The sequence below is a fragment of the Natator depressus genome, chromosome 7 (assembly GCF_965152275.1).
Source record: "Natator depressus isolate rNatDep1 chromosome 7, rNatDep2.hap1, whole genome shotgun sequence".
NCBI lineage: Eukaryota > Metazoa > Chordata > Testudines > Cheloniidae > Natator > Natator depressus.
In genome coordinates, this window is record NC_134240.1 from 37,332,780 (window position 1) to 37,345,395 (window position 12,616).

The 12,616-nt window shown below is 40.1% G+C and overlaps 1 protein-coding gene across 2 annotated transcripts in view; it reads right to left on the reverse strand.

Annotated features, from left to right (window-relative positions):
* Positions 1-12,616, reverse strand: part of PPARG (peroxisome proliferator activated receptor gamma) — a 108,887-nt gene that overhangs the window by 79,351 nt on the left and 16,920 nt on the right. Inside the window, exon 2 of one of the 2 annotated variants that reach the window (XM_074958154.1) lies at positions 5,755-5,793. The exons of the other annotated variant lie outside the window; for it this stretch is intronic. The gene's annotated coding sequence lies outside the window, so the exon portion shown is untranslated. The remainder of the gene's footprint in view (positions 1-5,754; positions 5,794-12,616) is intronic. 2 annotated transcript variants of the gene reach the window in all.

Here is a 12,616-nt window from a genome sequence, read left to right on the forward strand (position 1 = left end):
TTCACCGAGCTGGCTCAGGGGGCTGGGGTGTGGGAAGGGGTGAAGGCTCTGGCTGGGGGTACAGGGGTTTGGGATATAAAAGGGTGCTCCAGGATGGGACAGAGAGGTTCAGAGGGCGGGAGAGGGATCAGGGCTCGGGTAGGGGGATGGGGCATGCGGGGTGAGTGAGGGCTCCAGCTGGGGGTGCGGGCTCTGGGGTGGGGCTGGGAATGAGGGGTTTGGGATGTCGGAGGGTGCTCTGCGCTGGGATCAAGGGGTTTGTGGGGCGGGAGGGGGCTCGGGTAGGGGCCTGGGAGGGTGTCAGGAGTGCAGGCTCTGGGCAGCGCTTACCTCAAGCAGCTCCCGGAAGCAGCAGTATGTCCCTCCTCCGGCTTCTACCTCCTACATGGAGGTGCGGCCAGGCGGCTCTGCGCACTGACCCATCTGCAGGCGCCGACCCCGCAGCTCCCACTGGCCATGGTTCCTGGCCAATGGGAGCTGGGGGGGCAGCACTTGGGACGGGGGCAGCATGCGGAAACCCCTGGCTGCCCCTACACATAGGAGCCATGGGGGGACATGTCAGCTGCTTGCTGGGAGCCGTGCAATATGGAGGCTAGCAGGGATTCTGCCAGCCCTACTGCGCAGTGCCACCAACCAGAGAGTCAACAGCCCGGTCAATGGTGCTGATCAGAGCTGCTTGGATCCCTTTTCAGCCGGGTGTTCCAGGCGAAAAACGGACACCTGGTAACCCTAATTGGTGCAGCTGACTTTCCCCTTGTCCTTCCACCTCAGTGGTGTGTCACTCCAGCATTTCCCAGGAACACCATTCAGCCAGGAAGTAGATCAGAAGAATTTTAAATAATATTATCAGCCTGGCTGTAACCAGCTCCTGTTTTTGTACCTTCAGTGCTGTTGCTTCATTTGGTTGCACCCACATTTTGTAGACACAGAAATGGAGTCCAGCATTTGAAAAATTGCATATAATGTTCTTCAGGTATTAACTACAGGGGATCCTGAGTCCCTATGCAGTCCCTGTCCAGGGCAAATCTCCCACTGAAGGTAATGGAAATTTTACCCTGCATAGGGATTGCATAATCAGCTCTGTTAAACAATGATGGAAACTGCTTAATATTCTCTGACAATCAGCTTCTGCCCTTCTGGAATCACAGTGATGTAAATTTTCAGCATAATGGAAAATTTGGAATTTTAATACCCAAGAACAATGGGCCAGTTTACTAACTGTTGCAAGCCTAGAATGTCCTTACTTTGGACAATTTATGCAATGTATTTACCATATTTTGTAAATTCCTTTATTTTCAGCTATAATTAAAGAACCTGCATGAGTCTGAATCTAACATAAACTGTGTTGCTAACCTTTGCCATTGGAAAATCATGAGTCAGACCCCCCACAAAATCACAAGATTGGCTTAAAAATCGTGAGGATTTTTTAAAAATGAAATGTGAGTTCTCTTTACTTTCCTTCCGTTTTCTGAGCCTTTAAAGTGCTCTCAATTCACATATCTGGCTGACAGCAGGAGCCCCAGCCATCCAGGGCTGCCAACAGGAGCCTCTCCTTGAGGGCCCTGTGAAGAAGGGCTCCCACTGTCATCTCCAGGTGGCTGTGGCTCCCGCTGTCAGCCCCAGCCACCCGGGGCTGGCTGAGAGCGGGAGCCCTGGCAGGCCAAAGCGGGCTGACAACAGGAGACTCTCCTCGCAGGGGCCCCATGAGGAGGGGCTCCTGCTGTCCTCCCCAGGCTGGTCAGGGCTTCCACTGTCCGCCCAGGGTGGGCTGACAGCAGGAGCCCCGGCTGTCTAGGGCTGACAGCGATTTCTAAGTAAAATTATTATCGTGATCTCAGTTTAAAACTCCCAAATGTCAGGATATTTGTTTTCAGCCACAGCTGGAAAAAAAAATCTGACATTTCGTTCTATCACGAGATCATGAGTCAGGCTTAATTTTACTTAAAAATCGCATCTCTCACAATTAATTCAGGAGAGTTGACATGTCTGCATAAAATACATTCAAATGACTCTTTGTATTGTGTATATAAATATTGTAGGGACTCTGAAATGTCCCTCAACCCTAACCTTGGATAGAAAAACTCTGCAGAACCGTTCAGTCACCATGTCCATTTTCATCAGGGGACTCTCCAAAGCCACAAAAGAGAGGTGGATACCTGCCTATAGGACTAGGACCACAACCACTAACTTTTCATATAGTGAATCAAACAGCTATTAAGGGTAATAACTGTCACTAGCAGCCTGTCAGGATTTGTATCAGTGGCCTTGAGGTAAAAAGCTACATATTCTGTTACCAGGTCCTTGAACCATCCATCTTTCTTACCTGGATTTCTTAGAAAATATCCAAAAGGTACTAGTCCACATTAAGTTCCTTCTGTTTTCTTTAAAGATACAAACAACCAAGTATTTGCTTACTGGCTTTGACTTTATTTGCCACATTTCAACCCAGTGAAAAGTGTTATAGTCAGATTCTAACTCCAGGAGATTAGGAATTAATGATTAAGTGATGATACAACATTAACTATAGTGGTGCAAACAGAGTTGTTACACTGAATTTTAGCAGCAATAGAAGGAGAGAAAAGAAACGGATTGGGTAAATTTCAGTTTCCTTCCCTGTATCATGTGCTCTTGTCATCTCCTTGCCCCCTTCTATATTTAAAATTGCATTAAAAATTCCTTTTATAAGTCATCCAATAAGACATATAATAGCAGATCTTTTAGCTTAATCTGCCATGATACCTGGAATTATATAAAGCACATTTTGAGATAAATATGTATGCCTGCCTGTACATATTTATAGCAATAAAAAGCTTAATCACATTTTCATGTTTTTCCAGAAAGTTTACTAAAAGAGGGTAAGTCTGCATATAGAAAAAAATCACATTAACATTTTCTAGATTTAATCACAATTAATATCAATAGACATTCTTTATTTGAACAATTAAATATGAATCCATTACCACAATCTTGGTAAGTCTGTAACTTTTATATTGTTTAAATTCTGAATGATAAATTGGAATGTGGTCCATATAGTCTGGAATCCTTAGGAGCTAAAATGTTGTAGTTTTAAATCATTTTCCTCAGTTCATTTTGGAAGAATTCTTATAGCTAAGTATGCAATAAATTGTGTTGTCATGCTTCAGTAATTTTACAACTGGATTTATTTTCTAGGTAAGCAAGTACCATATGAGGAACTAAAAGTTTTTATTGTGACTTTTTGAAACATGCCTATGAACAGCTAAATATCATGTGGTTGGTGGGATATATTACTACACTCGGGATGAGTTACTGTGGCTTTTTACTGTTCTGAAATAGTTCAAAAACAGATTTTTTTCCTTCTTTGCTCCTGTAGTTATTCCCAATCTAAACAAAATCAATAGTTTGCAAGTTTCAAATTAATCTGAACCAAAATCACAATGCAAATGACTGAACTCTAACAAGACTGAATTTTACTCAAAGAACCATTATCAGATTCCAATATATTTATAATTGAGATTATAGCAAAAAAATAATTCATAACAGACCTCTGGATGACAACAAATGCAATACACTGTAAAGTAGAGCTAAATGTCAGGAATAGGACACTTACTGCATTCATTTCACGTGCAAAACTCCCAATTTAACTTTTCTGAACTATCTCAAATCCAAAATTGGGTCTTTAGAAGCAAACTGCCTCCCAAACCCCGCACAGCCTGTTCTTTGGGTAGTAAGGCCAGTGCATCTGGTCTAACTGTATTACCTCAATTCACACACAGAAATTCCACAAGAACAGACTTTTTTGCAGTAGTTTAGCTGACCCCACACCAGACGGATTGGGTCTAGTGTAGGAACAAGACCAGGAGCACAATAAGAGCAAGGACAGAATTGGTCAAACTTTACCCCACCATCTATGACCCTAAGAGCTCCGCAATACCAACTGTTAGAGGGCACATCATACCATGACTCACATCAGGGCTGTGCCCCAAAATACTGTTATCACTATATATATCACAAAGGTATCATGTAAGGTATAATATATAAACTAGTGACATGCTGGTCCCAAAAATAATTGTGTGATGTATGTATGTATTTTATACAAAGAGTTATAGATGGGTGCTGAAAATATGTTCTTAAAATGTGTTTGGGAGGCAGTGCATGTAGAAACAGATTGACAGAGCCAGAAGAGTACCCAGAAGTCACCTACTACAGGACAGGCCCAACAAAGAAAATAACAGAACGCCACAAGCTGTCATCTTCAGCCCCCAACTAAAACCTCTCCAATGCATCAAGGATCTTCAACCTATCCTGAAGGACGACCCATCATTCTCACAGATCTTGGGAGACAGGCCAGTCCTTGCTTACAGACAGCCCCCCAACCTGAAGCAAATACTCACCAGCAACCACATACCACACAACAGAACCACTAACCCAGGAACCTATCCTTGCAACAAAGCCTGTTGCCAACTGTGTCCACATATCTATTCAGGGGACACCATCATAGGGCCTAATCACATCAGCCACACTATCAGAGGCTCGTTCACCTGCACATCTACCAATGTGATATATGCCATCATGTGCCAGCAATGCCCCTCTGCCATGTACATTGGTCAAACTGGACTGTCTCTGCGTAAAAGAATAAATGGACACAAATCAGACGTCAAGAATTATAACATTCAAAAACCAGTTGGAGAACACTTCAATCTCTTTGGTCACTCGATTACCAACCTAAAAGTTGCAATTCTTCAACAAAAAAACTTCAAAAACAGACTCCAACGAGAGACTGCTGAATCGGAATTAATTTGCAAACTGGATACAATTAACTTAGGCTTGAATAGAGACTGGGGGTGGATGGGTCATTACACAAAGTAAAACTATTTCCCCATGTTTATTCCCCCCCCACCCCCCACTGTTCCTCAGATGTTCTTGTCAACTGCTGGAAATGGCCCACCTTGATTATCACTACAAAAGGGGCTGAGATTTCACCCAGTGTTTTTTATTGCTTAGGAAACTTGTGTACCTTTTGGTCAATACCAGGACATACCATATTTAAACCCTAATGGCCAGCATAGCTAGGCATATCATGGGCCTCCTCCACTGAATCTCTGTTGTGAGCCAATGGTTAACCACTTTGACAAAAACATTCCTGTGCAATACCAGATGTGAGAAAAGGCTACACATGTATTGATACCAACTACACCAACTATGGTGCATGGCATTCAGAGAACTGAGTTCCACATCTTCAGATATCTTGCGGGGAATAACTTAACCGAAGAGATATAGTTCACCTCACATCTCTTGAATTTTTCCAATTAACCTGAATTGAGTGAGGCAGAATGGAACATTAAACCCATTGTGCTGGAGTTAAACTTAAAGGAAGAGAAAATATATCAGAAACAATGAGAGAATTTAAAAGTAAATATTGCCATTTAAATCAACTGAAGTCATTAAAGAAGGTGATTATGAAAGATACAATTAGTTTGGTACTTATTCTCAGATTTGTGATAGCACAGAAACAATGGACCATAAACTGAGGTTTTACACACACAATTGCAAACAAAGTCTCTTTAGGAATCTTGCAAGTCTTAAAACTCACATTGGTGGTGTACGCCTAAAAAACAAAACAAATAAACAACCCTCTCTATAAGAGCTTCAACTAGTTATGTATGAGTGCCAAAACTTGAGGAACCACCACACTAATACACCTCATAAAGCAAAGCAAAAATATACATGGTAGATGTTTAAATCAGAAGCACATGGAGAGAGTTTGATACATACGAGGAGGTGATCAGCCCTGCCCTCACTGTGGACCTCTGCCTGTAGAGAAAAAGAAAATGCATCTCAAAAGAAGAGCACCTTGATGTAAGCAGGATCCTCTTACAGTACGATTGAAACTATTTGATTGGAAGCGTTAGGCTGGTATTTCCAGTTTGGGCTACACGATAACTTCCTTACAAGACTCATCCTCTCAATTAAAGTAAGAAAAGTTGCTGCTGATTCCATTATTTATGCTAGAATGCCTTGTAGAATGCCTTTCTCATTTTCTTCTGTCAGATAAAGAGACACATATTCCACTGACTTCAACAGCCTTACACCAGGACTTGAAGAAAGCTAAAGGGGCTTCGGGCAGTTATCTTCATCGGAAAAGAGGGAAGAGGAAGACAGAAATTCACAGAAATTCTAAAGATAAAAACCCAGAATCATCAATAGGAGATGCCCAGATAAATCTAAGGGCAGACTTGGATGCTATGTCCTGCCAGTCAATCCTATCTTCATTTCACTTATTGTTCTGGCATGCTAAAGACACTCACTGGAAACTGTTCAATAACATATTGTTGGAAAATTGTTAGTGCCCTAGTCATTCAGCATCATTTTAAAGCTCCATGGGAATTTAGGTATGCAAAACTTATTAGGATATGACCTTTCCCTTAGATTTCTTATTTTAAGATCAAGTTACTATGAAATGTCCCCAGTGGGAGTTACTGTGCTTCCTTCACAGATAAGGAAAACAGCAATGGCAAATTACAGAAAGAGGACTTTCATATATTTGTACAGAACAGACAACATTGTGGTCTTGAGAGACATCCAAAGCATTCTCGGAGTCAAGAGGAAAGTCATGCGATATGTTAACTAACCCCGCTTTCCCCGAAACATAACAAGAGTATTTCCCTAAATCTTTTAAATGCCCCTCCCACCCCCTCCACACACTTTTTTTTTTTTGCACTGCAGTACCTAAATTGCTTGACATTAAGTTTTCATTAACTTTCTAGGCTTCTGGGCTCCTTCTATTCAGGGGGCTGAGGCTGTTGGTCGTCAGACATTTTTGGTATTCATTGCTCTTTCTGAAAACCCATTTTATGACGGTAGTCTGAAGTGGCTATTATCATCTCCATGTTCTCCAGTACCACTCTTTTTTTCTGTAACATGGACTTTGCCACTCAGACCATATTTATGCTCTCAGTACTTCCATGCTAATGGATTACTGTAATTCACTCCTAACTGTGAAACTAATCTGAAAGCTTCAGGACTTAGAAAATTCAGCTTCCCAATGCCTCTTTTGTTTTGCGAACAAGGAATTGGTAAAATCCAGTTCCACTGACCTACAATGATTGCTGATCAGCAAATGAATTCAATTCAAGATCCTGTGAACATAAGAACAGCCATACTGGATCAGACCAAAGATCCATCTAGCCCAGTATCCTGTCTTCCAACAGGGGCCAGTGAATGGTGAATAAATTTTTTAATAATCTAGGTCAATTGTACTGAGGTGACCATCTCTCATTTTATATCTCTCAAAGGTTTATGAAGTCTGCTATGGTGTCCTTACTTTGCATACCGTGTTTTTTTGTAAATCATGCCAGGGACTTTCAGTTCAATGATTCATATGAAAAACCTCCCTGACTGTAGGTACAACCTACCTCCAATTTAAAGCCAATGGAGTGGCTCTTTGCAAAGACTTCATTGGAAATTGGATCAGACCCTATGTCTGCACTTTCTAGCTGTCTCCAGTGTTTTGTGTAGGGCATTTTTATTTGAAGCAGTTCATCTTTGGCCATTTTGTTTTATTCTGATTTTCACTGTGCCTTGTGTTAGGCACTGTACAAACAGGATTATTTTTCTTTGCTTATTTTATGATAGTGTGTTTACCCTCCCTGGGCCACTGGGCCCAACTTTATTTTAATCATTATTGATTTTAAACTTTTCGGTAGAACCCATGTAGGTGAAGAAATAAATGTGAAAGAAATTTAAGTTTAAACGGTGCTGCTTATCTCAGAAATGTCTGTATTTGTAACCTATGTTTTTTTGCAAATCAAGATTGTAAAATCTAGCAGCTCTTGATCATTCGGATTGTTTTTCAGGATAGAGTAACTTGCTTGCTGAAAATAAAATCAGGAGGTCAATAAAAGAATAGCTAAAAAAAAGATTAAATATTTTGCCTTTTGGGCATTCAGGGCACATAACTGTTCTCTCCAACCATAAATACCCTGCTAAGCAAATAGCATAATGTACCAAATGGTGAAATATAGTAAATGCTTAACTTAAGCGTTTAATATCCTGGAATAAGATTGTTAAATTAGTACACTAGCTATGAATCACCTCCTATCTCTCAAGGTATTTATTATATATACTCATCTCTATATCGGAATATTGTGGCAACACTGTAATTAGCAGAAAAATGGAAGAATTCTAGTCCCGCCTCAGAGAAGTTTAGAGAAACCCAGTCTGTCTCAAAGGTCTGAGACTCTCTAATTGATGGGGCTGCAGAGTGCCATTTAAAGTGTGTGTGTGTGGGCATATATTTGTGCCTTCCACCCCACCTGATTCTCTTTCCCTCAGACCCCCTCACTGCACTACCAGCAGCCTGACATTGTTGGCCCATGAGCCCCTGCACCCACCCTGTCCAAATTTGAGTGACCAGTGTTGCAACCTGCATACAGGGTTGTGGTGCCTCAGTGTTGCTGCAGCAGGTCACAACATCACTCACTCAAATTTGGCCCAGCTACCCCACCATTATGGCCAAAAAGTGGCCAGGCCATGGCCTACGTGACCCCTCCACTCTGCAGCCTATGAATCATTGGGAAAGTTATAATTAGAAGAATATGTGAATTTCCACAAAACTGCATATTTGAGTGAAATCCTTCTCTCTTTAGTCATGTGAGTTGTCCTACTGACTTCTTGTGTGTTTAGGGCAAGCAGGGCTTGGTCCCTTAAAGCTTTCTTGCAACTACAGTTGGACTGTGGGTCTCTTGGCTAATTATATTTGCTTTTCCAGAAACTGCCCTTCCTCTTTAAATGACTGACAAGAGATAATAATTTACTGCTGTAAGAATCAAGTAGCAGGCAGCCCTTAAAACAATTTGGATTGCAGGCCCTAGGAGTTAATTCACCTGAGGCCAATCTGCCTCCCTTGGGTAAATAAAGAGTCATTATGTAAATTAGTGGGTTAAAACTCTCTAATAGAACATGCAACACAGGCTAAATAAATCCAGCCTTGTGTGATTCACTTAATGCATCTCCATGGTACACTGATGTCATACGTATCCTGAATTCAACTTGTTAGTTCTATTCTATATAGGTTTTTATACCACACTCATGAATGTAGTATCTGAGCGCCTCCCAATAGTCCATTAAACATAGTGACTACACATCTGTCATATGTTGTTTGTTCTTTCATCCTCTCCAGAGAGGGAGAAATGTGTTCAATGGAGTGTTTTGTTTTAGTAGGGTTTTTTTTTTTAATTTATTAAATAAATATACCTGTTGCTATGTGTTTATAAAAGGCAAGGTCAAAGAAATGCACCTTGCACTTGGAGTGGAAGGTGGTGAGATTTATGATAGTCCTTAGTTCCCGGGGAAGTTCATTCCACAGTCTTGGACCACCCCCAAACAAGGCACCCCCAAAAAAGGTTGTCTCCTCTTTGCAGTTTCTAGAAAATGCTAATAATATTAAATGAATTAAATCCAAAGTTGAAAATCACCAGCCCACAGAAAGGAAAAGCCATCTTTTGGCTAACCTCATTTCTAAGAAGAAAAGGAGTACTTGTGGCACCTTAGAGACTAACAAATTTATCAGGGTTCCTTCCCCATTCTGAACTCTAGGGTACAGATGTGGGGACCTGCATGAAAACCTCCTAAGCTTACTTTTACCAGCTTAGGTTAAAACTTCCCCAAGGTACAAACTATTTTACCTTTTGCCCTTGGACTTTTGCTGCCACCACCAAATGTCTAACCGGTATTATTATTAGGAAAGAGTCTGTTTGGAAACATCTTTCCCCCCCCAAATCCTCCCAAACGTTACACCCCCCCTTTCCTGGGGAAGGCTTGATAAAAATCCTCACCAGTTTGCATAGGTGACCACAGACCGAAACCCTTGGATCTTAAGAACCATGAAAAAACATTCAGTTTCTTAAAAGAAGAATTTTAATAGAAGAAAAGTAAAAAGAATCACCCCTGTAAAATCAGGATGGTAAATACCTTACAGGGTAATCAGATTCAAAACATAGAGAATCCCTCTAGGCAAAACCTTAAGTTACAAAAAGACACAAAAACAGGAACACCCATTCCATTCAGCATAGCTTATTTTTCTCAGCCATTTAAAGAAATCAGAATCTAACGCATATCTAGCTAGATTACTTACTAAGTTCTAAGACTCCATTCCCGTTCTAGTCTCTAAGGTGCCACAAGTATTCCTTTTCTTTTTGCGAATACAGACTAACACGGCTGCTACTCTGAAACCTCTCATTTCTAAGAATATTGTACATCTGCCGGCACGTTCAAAAAATGATTCAGCCCAAGTTATATCTCTGTTCCTACTGTTGTGACATTGAGTTTCTGCAAAGGAGCACAGTCTAGGTGCTAAGAGTTTATTTACAGAGGGCAGGACTGAACTTTGCATGTGAACACATACAGAACATGATAAAGATCTTTCTGTCTCATTAGTAATTTACAGAATTGTGATTTGTTACTCCCAACACACCTAGAATTGAATTCCTTAGTCATAAAATCACTGGGACCAAACAAGTTCAGATATCTTTTATCTGTTGGGTTTTTTTAATCATACGTTAACCTATTTCTTATAGAGCTTTTCTTCTTTTTATAGATTCATTTGCTTAATAACAGGTTTCAGAGTAACAGCAGTGTTAGTCTGTATTCGCAAAAAGAAAAGGAGTACTTGTGGCACCTTAGAGACTAACCAATTTATTTGAGCATGAGCTTTTGTGAGCTACAGCTCACTTCATCGGATGCATACTGTGAGCTGTAGCTCACGAAAGCTCATGCTCAAATAAATTGGTTAGTCTCTAAGGTGCCACAAGTACTCCTTTTCATTTGCTTAAGTTATAAATTAACCCCAGTACTTACTCTCCCACAGGCCACATACTCCAGTTTTTTTATGCTTCTTGCAAAAATTTCAAGCTTTATAAGTTTTATGGTTTGGAGTCACTCTGAACAATAGTTGGTGTTTAAAGTATAGTAAAAAGTAAATCTCAAAAGATTCATTGATCCATTATTCATTGATCCATTTGGATCCATTGATCCAAATGTCCAAAAGTCGAGTTAGTGCTCTATTCCTTTCTGGTCTAGAAATCAGGCTAGGCATATCAAAAAGGGAAAAGGTTCTCTTGTGAGACTTCTGGTACTTCCAGTTTCACGTGGTGATGCTGACTAATGCAAGGCCCAGGCCTGCAAACTTCTTACTCAGGACAGAAATCCTATACGCTTTAATGGCATCTGAAGGGGCCAGCACATCCCAAAATGCACTTAGTGCTTTTCAAGATTGAGCCATAACTTCATTTTACCCATATTAACCAAACATAAACATGTATTAAACAGACTGATTAAAAACAATTAAAAATACAATATATTTTCATTAACTTTTTTTTGTATGTTCAGACAAAACATTCATTTCAGCAGCTGAGATAATACACAGACTATTTGCCTTATGGTCTCTCTTTTCCCCACCCGAAACCATTCAAATTCTGGAACTTGTCTTGACAAGACCTTGCACAATAAGCATAGCTTTTTCTAAAGTTTCATTCTTGTTCTTATTAAGGTTTTTCATAGGAGAATGTGGAGCACTCGGAAAAAAAAATTACTTGGGGATGATTCAGGGATTGGCAATGTAACTTAAAGAACCTTGCATCTCTAAGTCACTCTTTCAGATCCAGCTTAGACTAGCTGTGACCATGACTGATGTGTATATTGCATATAATTAGGTGGTGACTTAATACAGTTCCTGGGGATGTGCCCATGTCATCAAAATACAGTCACAAATGGCACTGATTTATTTTAAAAGTTATTTATTTGGACTTTCTGATTTCATACATATTTATTCTAATATAAATTATACGACAAAGGGTTTAGGAACTTGTAAATTGCATTTTTTATGTTTACATTGTTTATTTTTCATACAGTAGGTTCCCTCCTCTATTTTGTTCTCCTAATCTACCTCAAAGGCTCATCTGTCCTTCTAGACAAGGAGAGCTGAATCTTGCTCCCTCCACAGTATAATAATTCTACTCCTGAGGTTGCTTGACAGCCGATTGAAGTTAGTATTTTAACATTTCCACATTGAACTGTGTTTGTGTCTCTAGTTTGTAATACTCTATATTTAGCAATAATCCCCATTACATAAATCTGTGACAAGCATTCTTTTAAAATGTTGTGACAAAAGATTTGTTCTCAGACACTTCATCTCTTTCATTATTTACAGTAGGTCATTGTCCTATCTTTGTTTTGTCTTTGCAAAATTTTGTATTTTCTGCTCTTTTAAAACAGAATCGATAGCAACACGGTAGAAAGAGCTTTAACAGTCAAAATAAAATATCTTTATCAACTTTACAACAGAAGTAACTTTTCTTTGCTACTGGAGTGGCTTTGCTGTTTAAATACATACTATCGAATATCTTAGGCCTTAATTTTTCATGCTTTTTACAATTTAAACTTCAGTGAGCAATTTTTTCCTGGTTGTACAAATCTGTTTGGTTTTAAAATTGCTCTTGTTAATTCTGTGTAGTTAAAAAAAAGTCCTGTGTTCTTATTGTAAATCCCAAACATAGGCCCCAGTCATGCAATGGAATCCAGTTGAGTGTAGTCCCACTGAAGACAATGGGAGTCTAGAGCGGTGCGCATAAATGTCAGC